Genomic DNA, 23047 nt, shown 5'->3' with positions numbered 1-23047 from the left:
CCGCCAGACCCCTTCTGTGACCTTCAGCACGTGGAGGGGGGCCCACTGTTGTGGCTGTGGAAAAGCCATTGGCCAGATGGACCCTGTCGCGTGAGAAAGCCCCCCGTCCGTGCAGGACTCGGTCCTCCTTTCGAGGCAGACGCCTCGGCCCGCCAACCAGGCGGCAGCTTGGCAGGAAAGACCGAGCGTTCAGGGTAGCTGGGTGCCTCCCCTGTGCTTCGTTGTTGCGCGGATGTTGCTCCACGGGCCCACTACGCTGCGTAGCCGTTCCCGCCAGAGGCCGGCTCGCTGTTGGCTGGGCCTGACTCCCGGAGCTGGAGCTTGAAGGAGAGGCGCAGAGCCAACGCCGGCATCTTGGAGTACCACAAGGACACGGGCACACGAGTAGCGTAACGTGAATGGGCGAGCGGGGCACCCAGCGGGAAGATGGGTTGGGGCGCTGCTCCCGCCAAAGAGGGGGCCCCGTGACCTATCCGCAGGGCTGAAGTAAGAAAGAGGAGAGCCACAGCTGAGCGCGCGGGCCGGCCCCAAGCAGGAGAGGACCAGGGCTTGTCCGGGAGTTGAACCCGGGACCTCTCGCACCCTAAGCGAGAATCATGCCCCTAGATCAACAAGCCAGACCTGGGGGCAAGCTGGCTCCTGGCAGGCCTCACGAATTTGGCGGAAAGAGCAGGCAGCCGGAGGCACAAAGCGCAAAAGGCCCACGCCTCCGGGCACCTTTCCAAGCTGGCCTCCCGGGGCGGTCCATCCCGCTGCGAGAGCAAGAAAGAAAGCTCATTCGCGGCCTGACCTGGCTCGCACGCCACGCCGCGGCACGGCACAGCACGCAAGTGGGGAGGAAAAGGCCGGCCAAAGTAGGCCCGGGACACCGGCAAGCACGCTCCTTGGCCGGGCCTCGTCCGGGAGCTTGGCGCTGGGCCTCTGCCGCCCCGAGAGCACCGGGCCGCCTTTGGCCTGGCTGCTCGTCCTCAAGCTTCTGGCCCGAGATCAAGCAGGCTGTAAAGCGTCTCCCATCCCGAACGGCGCTCCGAGTGGGCCACGCGGGGGGGGGGCGGGGGCTGTCCCCCGAGAGCCGGGGGCCTCGTGCGCGGCTGCAGTTTTCCAGCTGAGCTGGCGGCTCCGCCGCGGGCCTCGGGGCGGCAGCGTCTGCCCCTGCCCGGCGGGCAGATGGGCTCCGGCCGCCTCCCAGCCTCCGCCTCCTCCCCCGGCCGACCCTTCGGCCCCTCCCCTGCCTTCAGGTGCCCACTAGAAAGCACCTCCCCCCACCGCCTCCGCTAGAGCTGAGCCATTAAGCCCTGCCACCGGGGCTCGTGCCGGAGAGCGCCGTCCCCCCCGTTGGGGGACAGCGGGCGGCCGGGAGGAATTCCGGCCACCAGGTCACCCCATTGAATCCAATGGGGGACCACAGCCGACCACTTCCCGCCGCGCCTCCTCCAGCCATGCCTCGGCAACCAGCTTGCCGTGCCCCCGTGCCCACCTTCCAGCTCCCTGCTCAAGACGCCTCTCAATTCAGACCGTCAGCCAGCAGCAGCTCGAGAGAAAAAGGGCAAGAAGGCCACAGCTCAGCGGGAAGCGGCAAGGGCTTGTCCGGGACTCGCACCCGGGACCTCTTGCTCCCAAAGCAAGAATCATGCTCCTAGACCAACAAGCCACGCCCGGCCTGCCTCCTGGTTCTGGCTTCCCAGCGGGAAAGGAACAAGCGGCTGCTAGCTGTGAGGCGGAGTCCGGAAGAGAGAAAGAAAGAAAGAAAGAGAAGGCGAGTGCTCCCCTTGCTAAAGCAATCAGTTCCCCGCAACAATGGCGTCGTGCTCGGGGCACGCTTGCAGCAGAGGTGGAATCGTCGGCCGTCTGAAGTCCGGCGCCTGGATGACATCCTCTCCCGGGACGGGCCTTCCAGCCCTACAGCCGTCAGTTCCTAGCAGACGTGGTCCTGAGGGCAGGAGCCGGTCGGAAGACCAAAGGGAGGAGGCGCCCGCCAGACCCCTTCTGTGACCTTCAGCACGTGGAGGGGGGCCCACTGTTGTGGCTGTGGAAAAGCCATTGGCCAGATGGACCCTGTCGCGTGAGAAAGCCCCCCGTCCGTGCAGGACTCGGTCCTCCTTTCGAGGCAGACGCCTCGGCCCGCCAACCAGGCGGCAGCTTGGCAGGAAAGACCGACCGTTCAGGGTAGCTGGGTGCCTCCCCTGTGCTTCGTTGTTGCGCGGATGTTGCTCCACGGGCCCACTACGCTGCGTAGCCGTTCCCGCCAGAGGCCGGCTCGCTGTTGGCTGGGCCTGACTCCCGCAGCTGGAGCTTGAAGGAGAGGCGCAGAGCCAACGCCGGCATCTTGGAGTACCACAAGGACACGGGCACACGAGTAGCGTAACGTGAATGGGCGAGCGGGGCACCCAGCGGGAAGATGGGTTGGGGCGCTGCTCCCGCCAAAGAGGGGGCCCCGTGACCTATCCGCAGGGCTGAAGTAAGAAAGAGGAGAGCCACAGTCGAGCGCACGGGCCGGCCCCAAGCAGTAGAGGACCAGGGCTTGTCCGGGAGTTGAACCCGGGACCTCTCGCACCCTAAGCGAGAATCATACCCCTAGACCAACAAGCCAGACCTGGGGGCAAGCTGGCTCCTGGCAGCCTCACGAATTTGGCGGAAAGAGCAGGCAGCCGGAGGCACAAAGCGCAAAAGGCCCACGCCTCCGGGCACCTTTCCAAGCTGGCCTCCCGGGGCGGTCCATCCCGCTGCGAGAGCAAGAAAGAAAGCTCATTCGCGGCCTGACCTGGCTCGCACGCCACGCCGCGGCACGGCACAGCACAGCACGCAAGTTGGGAGGAAAAGGCCGGCCAAAGTAGGCCCGGGACACCGGCAAGCACGCTCGTTGGCCGGGCCTCGTCCGGGAGCTCGGCGCTGGGCCTCTGCCGCCCCGAGAGCACCGGGCCGCCTTTGGCCTGGCTGCTCGTCCTCAAGCTTCTGGCCCGAGATCAAGCAGGCTGTAAAGCGTCTCCCATCCCGAACGGCGCTCCGAGTGCGCCACGCCCGGGGGGGGAGGTGCGGGGGCTGTCCCCCGAGAGCCGGGGGCCTCGTGCGCGGCTGCAGTTTTCCAGCTGAGCTGGCGGCTCCGCCGCGGGCCTCGGGGCGGCAGCGTCTGCCCCTGCCCGGCGGGCAGATGGGCTCCGGCCGCCTCCCAGCCTCCGCCTCCTCCCCCGGCCGACCCTTCGGCCCCTCCCCTGCCTTCAGGTGCCCACTAGAAAGCACCTCCCCCCACCGCCTCCGCTAGAGCTGAGCCATTAAGCCCTGCCACCGGGGCTCGTGCCGGAGAGCGCCGTCCCCCCCGTTGGGGGACAGCGGGCGGCCGGGAGGAATTCCGGCCACCAGGTCACCCCATTGAATCCAATGGGGGACCACAGCCGACCACTTCCCGCCGCGCCTCCTCCAGCCATGCCTCGGCAACCAGCTTGCCGTGCCCCCGTGCCCACCTTCCAGCTCCCTGCTCAAGACGCCTCTCAATTCAGACCGTCAGCCAGCAGCAGCTCGAGAGAAAAAGGGCAAGAAGGCCACAGCTCAGCGGGAAGCGGCAAGGGCTTGTCCGGGACTCGCACCCGGGACCTCTTGCTCCCAAAGCAAGAATCATGCTCCTAGACCAACAAGCCACGCCCGGCCTGCCTCCTGGTTCTGGCTTCCCAGCGGGAAAGGAACAAGCGGCTGCTAGCTGTGAGGCGGAGTCCGGAAGAGAGAGAGAAAGAAAGAGAAGGCGAGTGCTCCCCTTGCTAAAGCAATCAGTTCCCCGCAACAATGGCGTCGTGCTCGGGGCACGCTTGCAGCAGAGGTGGAATCGTCGGCCGTCTGAAGTCCGGCGCCTGGATGACATCCTCTCCCGGGACGGGCCTTCCAGCCCTACAGCCGTCAGTTCCTAGCAGACGTGGTCCTGAGGGCAGGAGCCGGTCGGAAGACCAAAGGGAGGAGGCGCCCGCCAGACCCCTTCTGTGACCTTCAGCACGTGGAGGGGGGCCCACTGTTGTGGCTGTGGAAAAGCCATTGGCCAGATGGACCCTGTCGCGTGAGAAAGCCCCCCGTCCGTGCAGGACTCGGTCCTCCTTTCGAGGCAGACGCCTCGGCCCGCCAACCAGGCGGCAGCTTGGCAGGAAAGACCGACCGTTCAGGGTAGCTGGGTGCCTCCCCTGTGCTTCGTTGTTGCGCGGATGTTGCTCCACGGGCCCACTACGCTGCGTAGCCGTTCCCGCCAGAGGCCGGCTCGCTGTTGGCTGGGCCTGACTCCCGGAGCTGGAGCTTGAAGGAGAGGCGCAGAGCCAACGCCGGCATCTTGGAGTACCACAAGGACACGGGCACACGAGTAGCGTAACGTGAATGGGCGAGCGGGGCACCCAGCGGGAAGATGGGTTGGGGCGCTGCTCCCGCCAAAGAGGGGGCCCCGTGACCTATCCGCAGGGCTGAAGTAAGAAAGAGGAGAGCCACAGTCGAGCGCACGGGCCGGCCCCAAGCAGTAGAGGACCAGGGCTTGTCCGGGAGTTGAACCCGGGACCTCTCGCACCCTAAGCGAGAATCATACCCCTAGACCAACAAGCCAGACCTGGGGGCAAGCTGGCTGCTGGCAGCCTCACGAATTTGGCGGAAAGAGCAGGCAGCCGGAGGCACAAAGCGCAAAAGGCCCACGCCTCCGGGCACCTTTCCAAGCTGGCCTCCCGGGGCGGTCCATCCCGCTGCGAGAGCAAGAAAGAAAGCTCATTCGCGGCCTGACCTGGCTCGCACGCCACGCCGCGGCACGGCACAGCACAGCACGCAAGTGGGGAGGAAAAGGCCGGCCAAAGTAGGCCCGGGACACCGGCAAGCACGCTCGTTGGCCGGGCCTCGTCCGGGAGCTCGGCGCTGGGCCTCTGCCGCCCCGAGAGCACCGGGCCGCCTTTGGCCTGGCTGCTCGTCCTCAAGCTTCTGGCCCGAGATCAAGCAGGCTGTAAAGCGTCTCCCATCCCGAACGGCGCTCCGAGTGCGCCACGCCCGGGGGGGGGGGCGGGGACTGTCCCCCGAGAGCCGGGGGCCTCGTGCGCGGCTGCAGTTTTCCAGCTGAGCTGGCGGCTCCGCCGCGGGCCTCGGGGCGGCAGCGTCTGCCCCTGCCCGGCGGGCAGATGGGCTCCGGCCGCCTCCCAGCCTCCGCCTCCTCCCCCGGCCGACCCTTCGGCCCCTCCCCTGCCTTCAGGTGCCCACTAGAAAGCACCTCCCCCCACCGCCTCCGCTAGAGCTGAGCCATTAAGCCCTGCCACCGGGGCTCGTGCCGGAGAGCGCCGTCCCCCCCGTTGGGGGACAGCGGGCGGCCGGGAGGAATTCCGGCCACCAGGTCACCCCATTGAATCCAATGGGGGACCACAGCCGACCACTTCCCGCCGCGCCTCCTCCAGCCATGCCTCGGCAACCAGCTTGCCGTGCCCCCGTGCCCACCTTCCAGCTCCCTGCTCAAGACGCCTCTCAATTCAGACCGTCAGCCAGCAGCAGCTCGAGAGAAAAAGGGCAAGAAGGCCACAGCTCAGCGGGAAGCGGCAAGGGCTTGTCCGGGACTCGCACCCGGGACCTCTTGCTCCCAAAGCAAGAATCATGCTCCTAGACCAACAAGCCACGCCCGGCCTGCCTCCTGGTTCTGGCTTCCCAGCGGGAAAGGAACAAGCGGCTGCTAGCTGTGAGGCGGAGTCCGGAAGAGAGAAAGAAAGAAAGAAAGAGAAGGCGAGTGCTCCCCTTGCTAAAGCAATCAGTTCCCCGCAACAATGGCGTCGTGCTCGGGGCACGCTTGCAGCAGAGGTGGAATCGTCGGCCGTCTGAAGTCCGGCGCCTGGATGACATCCTCTCCTGGGACGGGCCTTCCAGCCCTACAGCCGTCAGTTCCTAGCAGACGTGGTCCTGAGGGCAGGAGCCGGTCGGAAGACCAAAGGGAGGAGGCGCCCGCCAGACCCCTTCTGTGACCTTCAGCACGTGGAGGGGGGCCCACTGTTGTGGCTGTGGAAAAGCCATTGGCCAGATGGACCCTGTCGCGTGAGAAAGCCCCCCGTCCGTGCACGACTCGGTCCTCCTTTCGAGGCGGACGCCTCGGCCCGCCAACCAGGCGGCAGCTTGGCAGGAAAGACCGACTGTTCAGGGTAGCTGGGTGCCTCCCCTGTGCTTCGTTGTTGCGCGGATGTTGCTCCACGGGCCCACTACGCTGCGTAGCCGTTCTCGCCAGAGGCCGGCTCGCTGTTGGCTGGGCCTGACTCCCGGAGCTGGAGCTTGAAGGAGAGGCGCAGAGCCAACGCCGGCATCTTGGAGTACCACAAGGACACGGGCACACGAGTAGCGTAACGTGAATGGGCGAGCGGGGCACCCAGCGGGAAGATGGGTTGGGGCGCTGCTCCCGCCAAAGAGGGGGCCCCGTGACCTATCCGCAGGGCTGAAGTAAGAAAGAGGAGAGCCACAGTCGAGCGCACGGGCCGGCCCCAAGCAGTAGAGGACCAGGGCTTGTCCGGGAGTTGAACCCGGGACCTCTCGCACCCTAAGCGAGAATCATACCCCTAGACCAACAAGCCAGACCTGGGGGCAAGCTGGCTGCTGGCAGCCTCACGAATTTGGCGGAAAGAGCAGGCAGCCGGAGGCACAAAGCGCAAAAGGCCCACGCCTCCGGGCACCTTTCCAAGCTGGCCTCCCGGGGCGGTCCATCCCGCTGCGAGAGCAAGAAAGAAAGCTCATTCGCGGCCTGACCTGGCTCGCACGCCACGCCGCGGCACGGCACAGCACGCACGTGGGGAGGAAAAGGCCGGCCAAAGTAGGCCCGGGACACCGGCAAGCACGCTCGTTGGCCGGGCCTCGTCCGGGAGCTCGGCGCTGGGCCTCTGCCGCCCCGAGAGCACCGGGCCGCCTTTGGCCTGGCTGCTCGTCCTCAAGCTTCTGGCCCGAGATCAAGCAGGCTGTAAAGCGTCTCCCATCCCGAACGGCGCTCCGAGTGCGCCACGCCCGGGGGGGGGGGGCGGGGACTGTCCCCCGAGAGCCGGGGGCCTCGTGCGCGGCTGCAGTTTTCCAGCTGAGCTGGCGGCTCCGCCGCGGGCCTCGGGGCGGCAGCGTCTGCCCCTGCCCGGCGGGCAGATGGGCTCCGGCCGCCTCCCAGCCTCCGCCTCCTCCCCCGGCCGACCCTTCGGCCCCTCCCCTGCCTTCAGGTGCCCACTAGAAAGCACCTCCCCCCACCGCCTCCGCTAGAGCTGAGCCATTAAGCCCTGCCACCGGGGCTCGTGCCGGAGAGCGCCGTCCCCCCCGTTGGGGGACAGCGGGCGGCCGGGAGGAATTCCGGCCACCAGGTCACCCCATTGAATCCAATGGGGGACCACAGCCGACCACTTCCCGCCGCGCCTCCTCCAGCCATGCCTCGGCAACCAGCTTGCCGTGCCCCCGTGCCCACCTTCCAGCTCCCTGCTCAAGACGCCTCTCAATTCAGACCGTCAGCCAGCAGCAGCTCGAGAGAAAAAGGGCAAGAAGGCCACAGCTCAGCGGGAAGCGGCAAGGGCTTGTCCGGGACTCGCACCCGGGACCTCTTGCTCCCAAAGCAAGAATCATGCTCCTAGACCAACAAGCCACGCCCGGCCTGCCTCCTGGTTCTGGCTTCCCAGCGGGAAAGGAACAAGCGGCTGCTAGCTGTGAGGCGGAGTCCGGAAGAGAGAAAGAAAGAAAGAAAGAGAAGGCGAGTGCTCCCCTTGCTAAAGCAATCAGTTCCCCGCAACAATGGCGTCGTGCTCGGGGCACGCTTGCAGCAGAGGTGGAATCGTCGGCCGTCTGAAGTCCGGCGCCTGGATGACATCCTCTCCTGGGACGGGCCTTCCAGCCCTACAGCCGTCAGTTCCTAGCAGACGTGGTCCTGAGGGCAGGAGCCGGTCGGAAGACCAAAGGGAGGAGGCGCCCGCCAGACCCCTTCTGTGACCTTCAGCACGTGGAGGGGGGCCCACTGTTGTGGCTGTGGAAAAGCCATTGGCCAGATGGACCCTGTCGCGTGAGAAAGCCCCCCGTCCGTGCACGACTCGGTCCTCCTTTCGAGGCGGACGCCTCGGCCCGCCAACCAGGCGGCAGCTTGGCAGGAAAGACCGACTGTTCAGGGTAGCTGGGTGCCTCCCCTGTGCTTCGTTGTTGCGCGGATGTTGCTCCACGGGCCCACTACGCTGCGTAGCCGTTCTCGCCAGAGGCCGGCTCGCTGTTGGCTGGGCCTGACTCCCGGAGCTGGAGCTTGAAGGAGAGGCGCAGAGCCAACGCCGGCATCTTGGAGTACCACAAGGACACGGGCACACGAGTAGCGTAACGTGAATGGGCGAGCGGGGCACCCAGCGGGAAGATGGGTTGGGGCGCTGCTCCCGCCAAAGAGGGGGCCCCGTGACCTATCCGCAGGGCTGAAGTAAGAAAGAGGAGAGCCACAGCCGAGCCGGCCCCAAGCAGGAGAGGACCAGGGCTTGTCCAGGAGTTGAACCCGGGACCTCTCGCACCCTAAGCGAGAATCATACCCCTAGACCAACAAGCCAGACCTGGGGGCAAGCTGGCTCCTGGCAGCCTCACGAATTTGGCGGAAAGAGCAGGCAGCCGGAGGCACAAAGCGCAAAAGGCCCACGCCTCCGGGCACCTTTCCAAGCTGGCCTCCCGGGGCGGTCCATCCCGCTGCGAGAGCAAGAAAGAAAGCTCATTCGCGGCCTGACCTGGCTCGCACGCCACGCCGCGGCACGGCACAGCACGCACGTGGGGAGGAAAAGGCCGGCCAAAGTAGGCCCGGGACACCGGCAAGCACGCTCGTTGGCCGGGCCTCGTCCGGGAGCTCGGCGCTGGGCCTCTGCCGCCCCGAGAGCACCGGGCCGCCTTTGGCCTGGCTGCTCGTCCTCAAGCTTCTGGCCCGAGATCAAGCAGGCTGTAAAGCGTCTCCCATCCCGAACGGCGCTCCGAGTGCGCCTCGCCCGGGGGGGGGGGCTGTCCCCCGAGAGCCGGGGGCCTCGTGCGCGGCTGCAGTTTTCCAGCTGAGCTGGCGGCTCCGCCGCGGGCCTCGGGGCGGCAGCGTCTGCCCCTGCCCGGCGGGCAGATGGGCTCCGGCCGCCTCCCAGCCTCCGCCTCCTCCCCCGGCCGACCCTTCGGCCCCTCCCCTGCCTTCAGGTGCCCACTAGAAAGCACCTCCCCCCACCGCCTCCGCTAGAGCTGAGCCATTAAGCCCTGCCACCGGGGCTCGTGCCGGAGAGCGCCGTCCCCCCCGTTGGGGGACAGCGGGCGGCCGGGAGGAATTCCGGCCACCAGGTCACCCCATTGAATCCAATGGGGGACCACAGCCGACCACTTCCCGCCGCGCCTCCTCCAGCCATGCCTCGGCAACCAGCTTGCCGTGCCCCCGTGCCCACCTTCCAGCTCCCTGCTCAAGACGCCTCTCAATTCAGACCGTCAGCCAGCAGCAGCTCGAGAGAAAAAGGGCAAGAAGGCCACAGCTCAGCGGGAAGCGGCAAGGGCTTGTCCGGGACTCGCACCCGGGACCTCTTGCTCCCAAAGCAAGAATCATGCTCCTAGACCAACAAGCCACGCCCGGCCTGCCTCCTGGTTCTGGCTTCCCAGCGGGAAAGGAACAAGCGGCTGCTAGCTGTGAGGCGGAGTCCGGAAGAGAGAAAGAAAGAAAGAAAGAGAAGGCGAGTGCTCCCCTTGCTAAAGCAATCAGTTCCCCGCAACAATGGCGTCGTGCTCGGGGCACGCTTGCAGCAGAGGTGGAATCGTCGGCCGTCTGAAGTCCGGCGCCTGGATGACATCCTCTCCCGGGACGGGCCTTCCAGCCCTACAGCCGTCAGTTCCTAGCAGACGTGGTCCTGAGGGCAGGAGCCGGTCGGAAGACCAAAGGGAGGAGGCGCCCGCCAGACCCCTTCTGTGACCTTCAGCACGTGGAGGGGGGCCCACTGTTGTGGCTGTGGAAAAGCCATTGGCCAGATGGACCCTGTCGCGTGAGAAAGCCCCCCGTCCGTGCAGGACTCGGTCCTCCTTTCGAGGCAGACGCCTCGGCCCGCCAACCAGGCGGCAGCTTGGCAGGAAAGACCGACCGTTCAGGGTAGCTGGGTGCCTCCCCTGTGCTTCGTTGTTGCGCGGATGTTGCTCCACGGGCCCACTACGCTGCGTAGCCGTTCCCGCCAGAGGCCGGCTCGCTGTTGGCTGGGCCTGACTCCCGCAGCTGGAGCTTGAAGGAGAGGCGCAGAGCCAACGCCGGCATCTTGGAGTACCACAAGGACACGGGCACACGAGTAGCGTAACGTGAATGGGCGAGCGGGGCACCCAGCGGGAAGATGGGTTGGGGCGCTGCTCCCGCCAAAGAGGGGGCCCCGTGACCTATCCGCAGGGCTGAAGTAAGAAAGAGGAGAGCCACAGTCGAGCGCACGGGCCGGCCCCAAGCAGTAGAGGACCAGGGCTTGTCCGGGAGTTGAACCCGGGACCTCTCGCACCCTAAGCGAGAATCATACCCCTAGACCAACAAGCCAGACCTGGGGGCAAGCTGGCTGCTGGCAGCCTCACGAATTTGGCGGAAAGAGCAGGCAGCCGGAGGCACAAAGCGCAAAAGGCCCACGCCTCCGGGCACCTTTCCAAGCTGGCCTCCCGGGGCGGTCCATCCCGCTGCGAGAGCAAGAAAGAAAGCTCATTCGCGGCCTGACCTGGCTCGCACGCCACGCCGCGGCACGGCACAGCACGCACGTGGGGAGGAAAAGGCCGGCCAAAGTAGGCCCGGGACACCGGCAAGCACGCTCGTTGGCCGGGCCTCGTCCGGGAGCTCGGCGCTGGGCCTCTGCCGCCCCGAGAGCACCGGGCCGCCTTTGGCCTGGCTGCTCGTCCTCAAGCTTCTGGCCCGAGATCAAGCAGGCTGTAAAGCGTCTCCCATCCCGAACGGCGCTCCGAGTGCGCCACGCCCGGGGGGGGGGGCGGGGACTGTCCCCCGAGAGCCGGGGGCCTCGTGCGCGGCTGCAGTTTTCCAGCTGAGCTGGCGGCTCCGCCGCGGGCCTCGGGGCGGCAGCGTCTGCCCCTGCCCGGCGGGCAGATGGGCTCCGGCCGCCTCCCAGCCTCCGCCTCCTCCCCCGGCCGACCCTTCGGCCCCTCCCCTGCCTTCAGGTGCCCACTAGAAAGCACCTCCCCCCACCGCCTCCGCTAGAGCTGAGCCATTAAGCCCTGCCACCGGGGCTCGTGCCGGAGAGCGCCGTCCCCCCCGTTGGGGGACAGCGGGCGGCCGGGAGGAATTCCGGCCACCAGGTCACCCCATTGAATCCAATGGGGGACCACAGCCGACCACTTCCCGCCGCGCCTCCTCCAGCCATGCCTCGGCAACCAGCTTGCCGTGCCCCCGTGCCCACCTTCCAGCTCCCTGCTCAAGACGCCTCTCAATTCAGACCGTCAGCCAGCAGCAGCTCGAGAGAAAAAGGGCAAGAAGGCCACAGCTCAGCGGGAAGCGGCAAGGGCTTGTCCGGGACTCGCACCCGGGACCTCTTGCTCCCAAAGCAAGAATCATGCTCCTAGACCAACAAGCCACGCCCGGCCTGCCTCCTGGTTCTGGCTTCCCAGCGGGAAAGGAACAAGCGGCTGCTAGCTGTGAGGCGGAGTCCGGAAGAGAGAAAGAAAGAAAGAAAGAGAAGGCGAGTGCTCCCCTTGCTAAAGCAATCAGTTCCCCGCAACAATGGCGTCGTGCTCGGGGCACGCTTGCAGCAGAGGTGGAATCGTCGGCCGTCTGAAGTCCGGCGCCTGGATGACATCCTCTCCTGGGACGGGCCTTCCAGCCCTACAGCCGTCAGTTCCTAGCAGACGTGGTCCTGAGGGCAGGAGCCGGTCGGAAGACCAAAGGGAGGAGGCGCCCGCCAGACCCCTTCTGTGACCTTCAGCACGTGGAGGGGGGCCCACTGTTGTGGCTGTGGAAAAGCCATTGGCCAGATGGACCCTGTCGCGTGAGAAAGCCCCCCGTCCGTGCACGACTCGGTCCTCCTTTCGAGGCGGACGCCTCGGCCCGCCAACCAGGCGGCAGCTTGGCAGGAAAGACCGACTGTTCAGGGTAGCTGGGTGCCTCCCCTGTGCTTCGTTGTTGCGCGGATGTTGCTCCACGGGCCCACTACGCTGCGTAGCCGTTCTCGCCAGAGGCCGGCTCGCTGTTGGCTGGGCCTGACTCCCGGAGCTGGAGCTTGAAGGAGAGGCGCAGAGCCAACGCCGGCATCTTGGAGTACCACAAGGACACGGGCACACGAGTAGCGTAACGTGAATGGGCGAGCGGGGCACCCAGCGGGAAGATGGGTTGGGGCGCTGCTCCCGCCAAAGAGGGGGCCCCGTGACCTATCCGCAGGGCTGAAGTAAGAAAGAGGAGAGCCACAGCCGAGCCGGCCCCAAGCAGGAGAGGACCAGGGCTTGTCCAGGAGTTGAACCCGGGACCTCTCGCACCCTAAGCGAGAATCATACCCCTAGACCAACAAGCCAGACCTGGGGGCAAGCTGGCTCCTGGCAGCCTCACGAATTTGGCGGAAAGAGCAGGCAGCCGGAGGCACAAAGCGCAAAAGGCCCACGCCTCCGGGCACCTTTCCAAGCTGGCCTCCCGGGGCGGTCCATCCCGCTGCGAGAGCAAGAAAGAAAGCTCATTCGCGGCCTGACCTGGCTCGCACGCCACGCCGCGGCACGGCACAGCACGCACGTGGGGAGGAAAAGGCCGGCCAAAGTAGGCCCGGGACACCGGCAAGCACGCTCGTTGGCCGGGCCTCGTCCGGGAGCTCGGCGCTGGGCCTCTGCCGCCCCGAGAGCACCGGGCCGCCTTTGGCCTGGCTGCTCGTCCTCAAGCTTCTGGCCCGAGATCAAGCAGGCTGTAAAGCGTCTCCCATCCCGAACGGCGCTCCGAGTGCGCCTCGCCCGGGGGGGGGGGCTGTCCCCCGAGAGCCGGGGGCCTCGTGCGCGGCTGCAGTTTTCCAGCTGAGCTGGCGGCTCCGCCGCGGGCCTCGGGGCGGCAGCGTCTGCCCCTGCCCGGCGGGCAGATGGGCTCCGGCCGCCTCCCAGCCTCCGCCTCCTCCCCCGGCCGACCCTTCGGCCCCTCCCCTGCCTTCAGGTGCCCACTAGAAAGCACCTCCCCCCACCGCCTCCGCTAGAGCTGAGCCATTAAGCCCTGCCACCGGGGCTCGTGCCGGAGAGCGCCGTCCCCCCCGTTGGGGGACAGCGGGCGGCCGGGAGGAATTCCGGCCACCAGGTCACCCCATTGAATCCAATGGGGGACCACAGCCGACCACTTCCCGCCGCGCCTCCTCCAGCCATGCCTCGGCAACCAGCTTGCCGTGCCCCCGTGCCCACCTTCCAGCTCCCTGCTCAAGACGCCTCTCAATTCAGACCGTCAGCCAGCAGCAGCTCGAGAGAAAAAGGGCAAGAAGGCCACAGCTCAGCGGGAAGCGGCAAGGGCTTGTCCGGGACTCGCACCCGGGACCTCTTGCTCCCAAAGCAAGAATCATGCTCCTAGACCAACAAGCCACGCCCGGCCTGCCTCCTGGTTCTGGCTTCCCAGCGGGAAAGGAACAAGCGGCTGCTAGCTGTGAGGCGGAGTCCGGAAGAGAGAGAGAAAGAAAGAAAGAGAAGGCGAGTGCTCCCCTTGCTAAAGCAATCAGTTCCCCGCAACAATGGCGTCGTGCTCGGGGCACGCTTGCAGCAGAGGTGGAATCGTCGGCCGTCTGAAGTCCGGCGCCTGGATGACATCCTCTCCCGGGACGGGCCTTCCAGCCCTACAGCCGTCAGTTCCTAGCAGACGTGGTCCTGAGGGCAGGAGCCGGTCGGAAGACCAAAGGGAGGAGGCGCCCGCCAGACCCCTTCTGTGACCTTCAGCACGTGGAGGGGGGCCCACTGTTGTGGCTGTGGAAAAGCCATTGGCCAGATGGACCCTGTCGCGTGAGAAAGCCCCCCGTCCGTGCAGGACTCGGTCCTCCTTTCGAGGCAGACGCCTCGGCCCGCCAACCAGGCGGCAGCTTGGCAGGAAAGACCGACCGTTCAGGGTAGCTGGGTGCCTCCCCTGTGCTTCGTTGTTGCGCGGATGTTGCTCCACGGGCCCACTACGCTGCGTAGCCGTTCCCGCCAGAGGCCGGCTCGCTGTTGGCTGGGCCTGACTCCCGCAGCTGGAGCTTGAAGGAGAGGCGCAGAGCCAACGCCGGCATCTTGGAGTACCACAAGGACACGGGCACACGAGTAGCGTAACGTGAATGGGCGAGCGGGGCACCCAGCGGGAAGATGGGTTGGGGCGCTGCTCCCGCCAAAGAGGGGGCCCCGTGACCTATCCGCAGGGCTGAAGTAAGAAAGAGGAGAGCCACAGTCGAGCGCACGGGCCGGCCCCAAGCAGGAGAGGACCAGGGCTTGTCCGGGAGTTGAACCCGGGACCTCTCGCACCCTAAGCGAGAATCATACCCCTAGACCAACAAGCCAGACCTGGGGGCAAGCTGGCTCCTGGCAGCCTCACGAATTTGGCGGAAAGAGCAGGCAGCCGGAGGCACAAAGCGCAAAAGGCCCACGCCTCCGGGCACCTTTCCAAGCTGGCCTCCCGGGGCGGTCCATCCCGCTGCGAGAGCAAGAAAGAAAGCTCATTCGCGGCCTGACCTGGCTCGCACGCCACGCCGCGGCACGGCACAGCACAGCACGCAAGTGGGGAGGAAAAGGCCGGCCAAAGTAGGCCCGGGACACCGGCAAGCACGCTCGTTGGCCGGGCCTCGTCCGGGAGCTCGGCGCTGGGCCTCTGCCGCCCCGAGAGCACCGGGCCGCCTTTGGCCTGGCTGCTCGTCCTCAAGCTTCTGGCCCGAGATCAAACAGGCTGTAAAGCGTCTCCCATCCCGAACGGCGCTCCGAGTGCGCCACGCCCGGGGGGGGGGGGCGGGGGCTGTCCCCCGAGAGCCGGGGGCCTCGTGCGCGGCTGCAGTTTTCCAGCTGAGCTGGCGGCTCCGCCGCGGGCCTCGGGGCGGCAGCGTCTGCCCCTGCCCGGCGGGCAGATGGGCTCCGGCCGCCTCCCAGCCTCCGCCTCCTCCCCCGGCCGACCCTTCGGCCCCTCCCCTGCCTTCAGGTGCCCACTAGAAAGCACCTCCCCCCACCGCCTCCGCTAGAGCTGAGCCATTAAGCCCTGCCACCGGGGCTCGTGCCGGAGAGCGCCGTCCCCCCCCGTTGGGGGACTGCGGGCGGCCGGGAGGAATTCCGGCCACCAGGTCACCCCATTGAATCCAATGGGGGACCACAGCCGACCACTTCCCGCCGCGCCTCCTCCAGCCATGCCTCGGCAACCAGCTTGCCGTGCCCCCGTGCCCACCTTCCAGCTCCCTGCTCAAGACGCCTCTCAATTCAGACCGTCAGCCAGCAGCAGCTCGAGAGAAAAAGGGCAAGAAGGCCACAGCTCAGCGGGAAGCGGCAAGGGCTTGTCCGGGACTCGCACCCGGGACCTCTTGCTCCCAAAGCAAGAATCATGCTCCTAGACCAACAAGCCACGCCCGGCCTGCCTCCTGGTTCTGGCTTCCCAGTGGGAAAGGAACAAGCGGCTGCTAGCTGTGAGGCGGAGTCCGGAAGAGAGAAAGAAAGAAAGAAAGAGAAGGCGAGTGCTCCCCTTGCTAAAGCAATCAGTTCCCCGCAACAATGGCGTCGTGCTCGGGGCACGCTTGCAGCAGAGGTGGAATCGTCGGCCGTCTGAAGTCCGGCGCCTGGATGACATCCTCTCCCGGGACGGGCCTTCCAGCCCTACAGCCGTCAGTTCCTAGCAGACGTGGTCCTGAGGGCAGGAGCCGGTCGGAAGACCAAAGGGAGGAGGCGCCCGCCAGACCCCTTCTGTGACCTTCAGCACGTGGAGGGGGGCCCACTGTTGTGGCTGTGGAAAAGCCATTGGCCAGATGGACCCTGTCGCGTGAGAAAGCCCCCCGTCCGTGCAGGACTCGGTCCTCCTTTCGAGGCAGACGCCTCGGCCCGCCAACCAGGCGGCAGCTTGGCAGGAAAGACCGACCGTTCAGGGTAGCTGGGTGCCTCCCCTGTGCTTCGTTGTTGCGCGGATGTTGCTCCACGGGCCCACTACGCTGCGTAGCCGTTCCCGCCAGAGGCCGGCTCGCTGTTGGCTGGGCCTGACTCCCGCAGCTGGAGCTTGAAGGAGAGGCGCAGAGCCAACGCCGGCATCTTGGAGTACCACAAGGACACGGGCACACGAGTAGCGTAACGTGAATGGGCGAGCGGGGCACCCAGCGGGAAGATGGGTTGGGGCGCTGCTCCCGCCAAAGAGGGGGCCCCGTGACCTATCCGCAGGGCTGAAGTAAGAAAGAGGAGAGCCACAGTCGAGCGCACGGGCCGGCCCCAAGCAGTAGAGGACCAGGGCTTGTCCGGGAGTTGAACCCGGGACCTCTCGCACCCTAAGCGAGAATCATACCCCTAGACCAACAAGCCAGACCTGGGGGCAAGCTGGCTGCTGGCAGCCTCACGAATTTGGCGGAAAGAGCAGGCAGCCGGAGGCACAAAGCGCAAAAGGCCCACGCCTCCGGGCACCTTTCCAAGCTGGCCTCCCGGGGCGGTCCATCCCGCTGCGAGAGCAAGAAAGAAAGCTCATTCGCGGCCTGACCTGGCTCGCACGCCACGCCGCGGCACGGCACAGCACGCACGTGGGGAGGAAAAGGCCGGCCAAAGTAGGCCCGGGACACCGGCAAGCACGCTCGTTGGCCGGGCCTCGTCCGGGAGCTCGGCGCTGGGCCTCTGCCGCCCCGAGAGCACCGGGCCGCCTTTGGCCTGGCTGCTCGTCCTCAAGCTTCTGGCCCGAGATCAAGCAGGCTGTAAAGCGTCTCCCATCCCGAACGGCGCTCCGAGTGCGCCACGCCCGGGGGGGGGGGGCGGGGACTGTCCCCCGAGAGCCGGGGGCCTCGTGCGCGGCTGCAGTTTTCCAGCTGAGCTGGCGGCTCCGCCGCGGGCCTCGGGGCGGCAGCGTCTGCCCCTGCCCGGCGGGCAGATGGGCTCCGGCCGCCTCCCAGCCTCCGCCTCCTCCCCCGGCCGACCCTTCGGCCCCTCCCCTGCCTTCAGGTGCCCACTAGAAAGCACCTCCCCCCACCGCCTCCGCTAGAGCTGAGCCATTAAGCCCTGCCACCGGGGCTCGTGCCGGAGAGCGCCGTCCCCCCCGTTGGGGGACAGCGGGCGGCCGGGAGGAATTCCGGCCACCAGGTCACCCCATTGAATCCAATGGGGGACCACAGCCGACCACTTCCCGCCGCGCCTCCTCCAGCCATGCCTCGGCAACCAGCTTGCCGTGCCCCCGTGCCCACCTTCCAGCTCCCTGCTCAAGACGCCTCTCAATTCAGACCGTCAGCCAGCAGCAGCTCGAGAGAAAAAGGGCAAGAAGGCCACAGCTCAGCGGGAAGCGGCAAGGGCTTGTCCGGGACTCGCACCCGGGACCTCTTGCTCCCAAAGCAAGAATCATGCTCCTAGACCAACAAGCCACGCCCGGCCTGCCTCCTGGTTCTGGCTTCCCAGCGGGAAAGGAACAAGCGGCTGCTAGCTGTGAGGCGGAGTCCGGAAGAGAGAAAGAAAGAAAGAAAGAGAAGGCGAGTGCTCCCCTTGCTAAAGCAATCAGTTCCCCGCAACAATGGCGTCGTGCTCGGGGCACGCTTGCAGCAGAGGTGGAATCGTCGGCCGTCTGAAGTCCGGCGCCTGGATGACATCCTCTCCTGGGACGGGCCTTCCAGCCCTACAGCCGTCAGTTCCTAGCAGACGTGGTCCTGAGGGCAGGAGCCGGTCGGAAGACCAAAGGGAGGAGGCGCCCGCCAGACCCCTTCTGTGACCTTCAGCACGTGGAGGGGGGCCCACTGTTGTGGCTGTGGAAAAGCCATTGGCCAGATGGACCCTGTCGCGTGAGAAAGCCCCCCGTCCGTGCACGACTCGGTCCTCCTTTCGAGGCGGACGCCTCGGCCCGCCAACCAGGCGGCAGCTTGGCAGGAAAGACCGACTGTTCAGGGTAGCTGGGTGCCTCCCCTGTGCTTCGTTGTTGCGCGGATGTTGCTCCACGGGCCCACTACGCTGCGTAGCCGTTCTCGCCAGAGGCCGGCTCGCTGTTGGCTGGGCCTGACTCCCGGAGCTGGAGCTTGAAGGAGAGGCGCAGAGCCAACGCCGGCATCTTGGAGTACCACAAGGACACGGGCACACGAGTAGCGTAACGTGAATGGGCGAGCGGGGCACCCAGCGGGAAGATGGGTTGGGGCGCTGCTCCCGCCAAAGAGGGGGCCCCGTGACCTATCCGCAGGGCTGAAGTAAGAAAGAGGAGAGCCACAGCCGAGCCGGCCCCAAGCAGGAGAGGACCAGGGCTTGTCCAGGAGTTGAACCCGGGACCTCTCGCACCCTAAGCGAGAATCATACCCCTAGACCAACAAGCCAGACCTGGGGGCAAGCTGGCTCCTGGCAGCCTCACGAATTTGGCGGAAAGAGCAGGCAGCCGGAGGCACAAAGCGCAAAAGGCCCACGCCTCCGGGCACCTTTCCAAGCTGGCCTCCCGGGGCGGTCCATCCCGCTGCGAGAGCAAGAAAGAAAGCTCATTCGCGGCCTGACCTGGCTCGCACGCCACGCCGCGGCACGGCACAGCACGCACGTGGGGAGGAAAAGGCCGGCCAAAGTAGGCCCGGGACACCGGCAAGCACGCTCGTTGGCCGGGCCTCGTCCGGGAGCTCGGCGCTGGGCCTCTGCCGCCCCGAGAGCACCGGGCCGCCTTTGGCCTGGCTGCTCGTCCTCAAGCTTCTGGCCCGAGATCAAGCAGGCTGTAAAGCGTCTCCCATCCCGAACGGCGCTCCGAGTGCGCCTCGCCCGGGGGGGGGGGCTGTCCCCCGAGAGCCGGGGGCCTCGTGCGCGGCTGCAGTTTTCCAGCTGAGCTGGCGGCTCCGCCGCGGGCCTCGGGGCGGCAGCGTCTGCCCCTGCCCGGCGGGCAGATGGGCTCCGGCCGCCTCCCAGCCTCCGCCTCCTCCCCCGGCCGACCCTTCGGCCCCTCCCCTGCCTTCAGGTGCCCACTAGAAAGCACCTCCCCCCACCGCCTCCGCTAGAGCTGAGCCATTAAGCCCTGCCACCGGGGCTCGTGCCGGAGAGCGCCGTCCCCCCCGTTGGGGGACAGCGGGCGGCCGGGAGGAATTCCGGCCACCAGGTCACCCCATTGAATCCAATGGGGGACCACAGCCGACCACTTCCCGCCGCGCCTCCTCCAGCCATGCCTCGGCAACCAGCTTGCCGTGCCCCCGTGCCCACCTTCCAGCTCCCTGCTCAAGACGCCTCTCAATTCAGACCGTCAGCCAGCAGCAGCTCGAGAGAAAAAGGGCAAGAAGGCCACAGCTCAGCGGGAAGCGGCAAGGGCTTGTCCGGGACTCGCACCCGGGACCTCTTGCTCCCAAAGCAAGAATCATGCTCCTAGACCAACAAGCCACGCCCGGCCTGCCTCCTGGTTCTGGCTTCCCAGCGGGAAAGGAACAAGCGGCTGCTAGCTGTGAGGCGGAGTCCGGAAGAGAGAGAGAAAGAAAGAAAGAGAAGGCGAGTGCTCCCCTTGCTAAAGCAATCAGTTCCCCGCAACAATGGCGTCGTGCTCGGGGCACGCTTGCAGCAGAGGTGGAATCGTCGGCCGTCTGAAGTCCGGCGCCTGGATGACATCCTCTCCCGGGACGGGCCTTCCAGCCCTACAGCCGTCAGTTCCTAGCAGACGTGGTCCTGAGGGCAGGAGCCGGTCGGAAGACCAAAGGGAGGAGGCGCCCGCCAGACCCCTTCTGTGACCTTCAGCACGTGGAGGGGGGCCCACTGTTGTGGCTGTGGAAAAGCCATTGGCCAGATGGACCCTGTCGCGTGAGAAAGCCCCCCGTCCGTGCAGGACTCGGTCCTCCTTTCGAGGCAGACGCCTCGGCCCGCCAACCAGGCGGCAGCTTGGCAGGAAAGACCGACCGTTCAGGGTAGCTGGGTGCCTCCCCTGTGCTTCGTTGTTGCGCGGATGTTGCTCCACGGGCCCACTACGCTGCGTAGCCGTTCCCGCCAGAGGCCGGCTCGCTGTTGGCTGGGCCTGACTCCCGCAGCTGGAGCTTGAAGGAGAGGCGCAGAGCCAACGCCGGCATCTTGGAGTACCACAAGGACACGGGCACACGAGTAGCGTAACGTGAATGGGCGAGCGGGGCACCCAGCGGGAAGATGGGTTGGGGCGCTGCTCCCGCCAAAGAGGGGGCCCCGTGACCTATCCGCAGGGCTGAAGTAAGAAAGAGGAGAGCCACAGTCGAGCGCACGGGCCGGCCCCAAGCAGGAGAGGACCAGGGCTTGTCCGGGAGTTGAACCCGGGACCTCTCGCACCCTAAGCGAGAATCATACCCCTAGACCAACAAGCCAGACCTGGGGGCAAGCTGGCTCCTGGCAGCCTCACGAATTTGGCGGAAAGAGCAGGCAGCCGGAGGCACAAAGCGCAAAAGGCCCACGCCTCCGGGCACCTTTCCAAGCTGGCCTCCCGGGGCGGTCCATCCCGCTGCGAGAGCAAGAAAGAAAGCTCATTCGCGGCCTGACCTGGCTCGCACGCCACGCCGCGGCACGGCACAGCACAGCACGCAAGTGGGGAGGAAAAGGCCGGCCAAAGTAGGCCCGGGACACCGGCAAGCACGCTCGTTGGCCGGGCCTCGTCCGGGAGCTCGGCGCTGGGCCTCTGCCGCCCCGAGAGCACCGGGCCGCCTTTGGCCTGGCTGCTCGTCCTCAAGCTTCTGGCCCGAGATCAAACAGGCTGTAAAGCGTCTCCCATCCCGAACGGCGCTCCGAGTGCGCCACGCCCGGGGGGGGGGGGCGGGGGCTGTCCCCCGAGAGCCGGGGGCCTCGTGCGCGGCTGCAGTTTTCCAGCTGAGCTGGCGGCTCCGCCGCGGGCCTCGGGGCGGCAGCGTCTGCCCCTGCCCGGCGGGCAGATGGGCTCCGGCCGCCTCCCAGCCTCCGCCTCCTCCCCCGGCCGACCCTTCGGCCCCTCCCCTGCCTTCAGGTGCCCACTAGAAAGCACCTCCCCCCACCGCCTCCGCTAGAGCTGAGCCATTAAGCCCTGCCACCGGGGCTCGTGCCGGAGAGCGCCGTCCCCCCCCGTTGGGGGACTGCGGGCGGCCGGGAGGAATTCCGGCCACCAGGTCACCCCATTGAATCCAATGGGGGACCACAGCCGACCACTTCCCGCCGCGCCTCCTCCAGCCATGCCTCGGCAACCAGCTTGCCGTGCCCCCGTGCCCACCTTCCAGCTCCCTGCTCAAGACGCCTCTCAATTCAGACCGTCAGCCAGCAGCAGCTCGAGAGAAAAAGGGCAAGAAGGCCACAGCTCAGCGGGAAGCGGCAAGGGCTTGTCCGGGACTCGCACCCGGGACCTCTTGCTCCCAAAGCAAGAATCATGCTCCTAGACCAACAAGCCACGCCCGGCCTGCCTCCTGGTTCTGGCTTCCCAGTGGGAAAGGAACAAGCGGCTGCTAGCTGTGAGGCGGAGTCCGGAAGAGAGAAAGAAAGAAAGAAAGAGAAGGCGAGTGCTCCCCTTGCTAAAGCAATCAGTTCCCCGCAACAATGGCGTCGTGCTCGGGGCACGCTTGCAGCAGAGGTGGAATCGTCGGCCGTCTGAAGTCCGGCGCCTGGATGACATCCTCTCCCGGGACGGGCCTTCCAGCCCTACAGCCGTCAGTTCCTAGCAGACGTGGTCCTGAGGGCAGGAGCCGGTCGGAAGACCAAAGGGAGGAGGTGCCCGCCAGACCCCTTCTGTGACCTTCAGCACGTGGAGGGGGGCCCACTGTTGTGGCTGTGGAAAAGCCATTGGCCAGATGGACCCTGTCGCGTGAGAAAGCCCCCCGTCCGTGCAGGACTCGGTCCTCCTTTCGAGGCGGACGCCTCGGCCCGCCAACCAGGCGGCAGCTTGGCAGGAAAGACCGACCGTTCAGGGTAGCTGGGTGCCTCCCCTGTGCTTCGTTGTTGCGCGGATGTTGCTCCACGGGCCCACTACGCTGCGTAGCCGTTCCCGCCAGAGGCCGGCTCGCTGTTGGCTGGGCCTGACTCCCGGAGCTGGAGCTTGAAGGAGAGGCGCAGAGCCAACGCCGGCATCTTGGAGTACCACAAGGACACGGGCACACGAGTAGCGTAACGTGAATGGGCGAGCGGGGCACCCAGCGGGAAGATGGGTTGGGGCGCTGCTCCCGCCAAAGAGGGGGCCCCGTGACCTATCCGCAGGGCTGAAGTAAGAAAGAGGAGAGCCACAGCCGAGCGCGCGGGCCGGCCCCAAGCAGGAGAGGACCAGGGCTTGTCCGAGAGTTGAACCCGGGACCACTCGCACCGTAAGCGAGAATCATACCCCTAGACCAACAAGCCAGACCTGGGGGCAAGCTGGCTCCTGGCAGGCCTCACGAATTTGGCGGAAAGAGCAGGCAGCCGGAGGCACAAAGCGCAAAAGGCCCACGCCTCCGGGCACCTTTCCAAGCTGGCCTCCCGGGGCGGTCCATCCCGCTGCGAGAGCAAGAAAGAAAGCTCATTCGCGGCCTGACCTGGCTCGCACGCCACGCCGCGGCACGGCACAGCACGCACGTGGGGAGGAAAAGGCCGGCCAAAGTAGGCCCGGGACACCGGCAAGCACGCTCGTTGGCCGGGCCTCGTCCGGGAGCTCGGCGCTGGGCCTCTGCCGCCCCGAGAGCACCGGGCCGCCTTTGGCCTGGCTGCTCGTCCTCAAGCTTCTGGCCCGAGATCAAGCAGGCTGTAAAGCGTCTCCCATCCCGAACGGCGCTCCGAGTGCGCCACGCCCGGCGGGGGGGGGGGCGGGGGCTGTCCCCCGAGAGCCGGGGGCCTCGTGCGCGGCTGCAGTTTTCCAGCTGAGCTGGTGGCTCCGCCGCGGGCCTCGGGACGGCAGCGCCTGCCCCTGCCCGGCGGGCAGATGGGCTCCGGCCGCCTCCCAGCCTCCGCCTCCTCCCCCGGCCGACCCTTCGGCCCCTCCCCTGCCTTCAGGTGCCCACTAGAAAGCACCTCCCCCCACCGCCTCCGCTAGAGCTGAGCCATTAAGCCCTGCCACCGGGGCTCGTGCCGGAGAGCGCCGTCCCCCCCGTTGGGGGACAGC

General features: G+C 67.0%; 11 non-coding genes across 11 annotated transcripts; all 11 read right to left on the bottom strand.

The window, feature by feature from the left end:
- Positions 1-545: 545 nt before the first annotated feature.
- On the bottom strand, positions 546-617 carry TRNAP-AGG (transfer RNA proline (anticodon AGG)). The gene has a single exon. It is a non-coding gene; the product is annotated as a tRNA-Pro (tRNA).
- Positions 618-2517: 1900 nt separating this feature from the next.
- Positions 2518-2589, bottom strand: TRNAP-AGG (transfer RNA proline (anticodon AGG)). The gene has a single exon. It is a non-coding gene; the product is annotated as a tRNA-Pro (tRNA).
- A 1905-nt stretch (positions 2590-4494) lies between these two features.
- On the bottom strand, positions 4495-4566 carry TRNAP-AGG (transfer RNA proline (anticodon AGG)). Its single transcript has one exon. It is a non-coding gene; the product is annotated as a tRNA-Pro (tRNA).
- A 1907-nt stretch (positions 4567-6473) lies between these two features.
- TRNAP-AGG (transfer RNA proline (anticodon AGG)) lies at positions 6474-6545 on the bottom strand. The gene has a single exon. It is a non-coding gene; the product is annotated as a tRNA-Pro (tRNA).
- A 1895-nt stretch (positions 6546-8440) lies between these two features.
- Positions 8441-8512, bottom strand: TRNAP-AGG (transfer RNA proline (anticodon AGG)). The gene has a single exon. It is a non-coding gene; the product is annotated as a tRNA-Pro (tRNA).
- Positions 8513-10408: 1896 nt separating this feature from the next.
- TRNAP-AGG (transfer RNA proline (anticodon AGG)) lies at positions 10409-10480 on the bottom strand. Its single transcript has one exon. It is a non-coding gene; the product is annotated as a tRNA-Pro (tRNA).
- A 1894-nt stretch (positions 10481-12374) lies between these two features.
- Positions 12375-12446, bottom strand: TRNAP-AGG (transfer RNA proline (anticodon AGG)). Its single transcript has one exon. It is a non-coding gene; the product is annotated as a tRNA-Pro (tRNA).
- Positions 12447-14342: 1896 nt separating this feature from the next.
- On the bottom strand, positions 14343-14414 carry TRNAP-AGG (transfer RNA proline (anticodon AGG)). The gene has a single exon. It is a non-coding gene; the product is annotated as a tRNA-Pro (tRNA).
- A 1909-nt stretch (positions 14415-16323) lies between these two features.
- Positions 16324-16395, bottom strand: TRNAP-AGG (transfer RNA proline (anticodon AGG)). The gene has a single exon. It is a non-coding gene; the product is annotated as a tRNA-Pro (tRNA).
- Positions 16396-18290: 1895 nt separating this feature from the next.
- Positions 18291-18362, bottom strand: TRNAP-AGG (transfer RNA proline (anticodon AGG)). The gene has a single exon. It is a non-coding gene; the product is annotated as a tRNA-Pro (tRNA).
- A 1896-nt stretch (positions 18363-20258) lies between these two features.
- TRNAP-AGG (transfer RNA proline (anticodon AGG)) lies at positions 20259-20330 on the bottom strand. The gene has a single exon. It is a non-coding gene; the product is annotated as a tRNA-Pro (tRNA).
- Between the last annotated feature and the right edge of the window lie 2717 nt (positions 20331-23047).

Source organism: Pelodiscus sinensis, chromosome 6 (assembly GCF_049634645.1).
Source record: "Pelodiscus sinensis isolate JC-2024 chromosome 6, ASM4963464v1, whole genome shotgun sequence".
NCBI lineage: Eukaryota > Metazoa > Chordata > Testudines > Trionychidae > Pelodiscus > Pelodiscus sinensis.
This window is presented reverse-complemented; position numbering and strand designations above follow the sequence as displayed.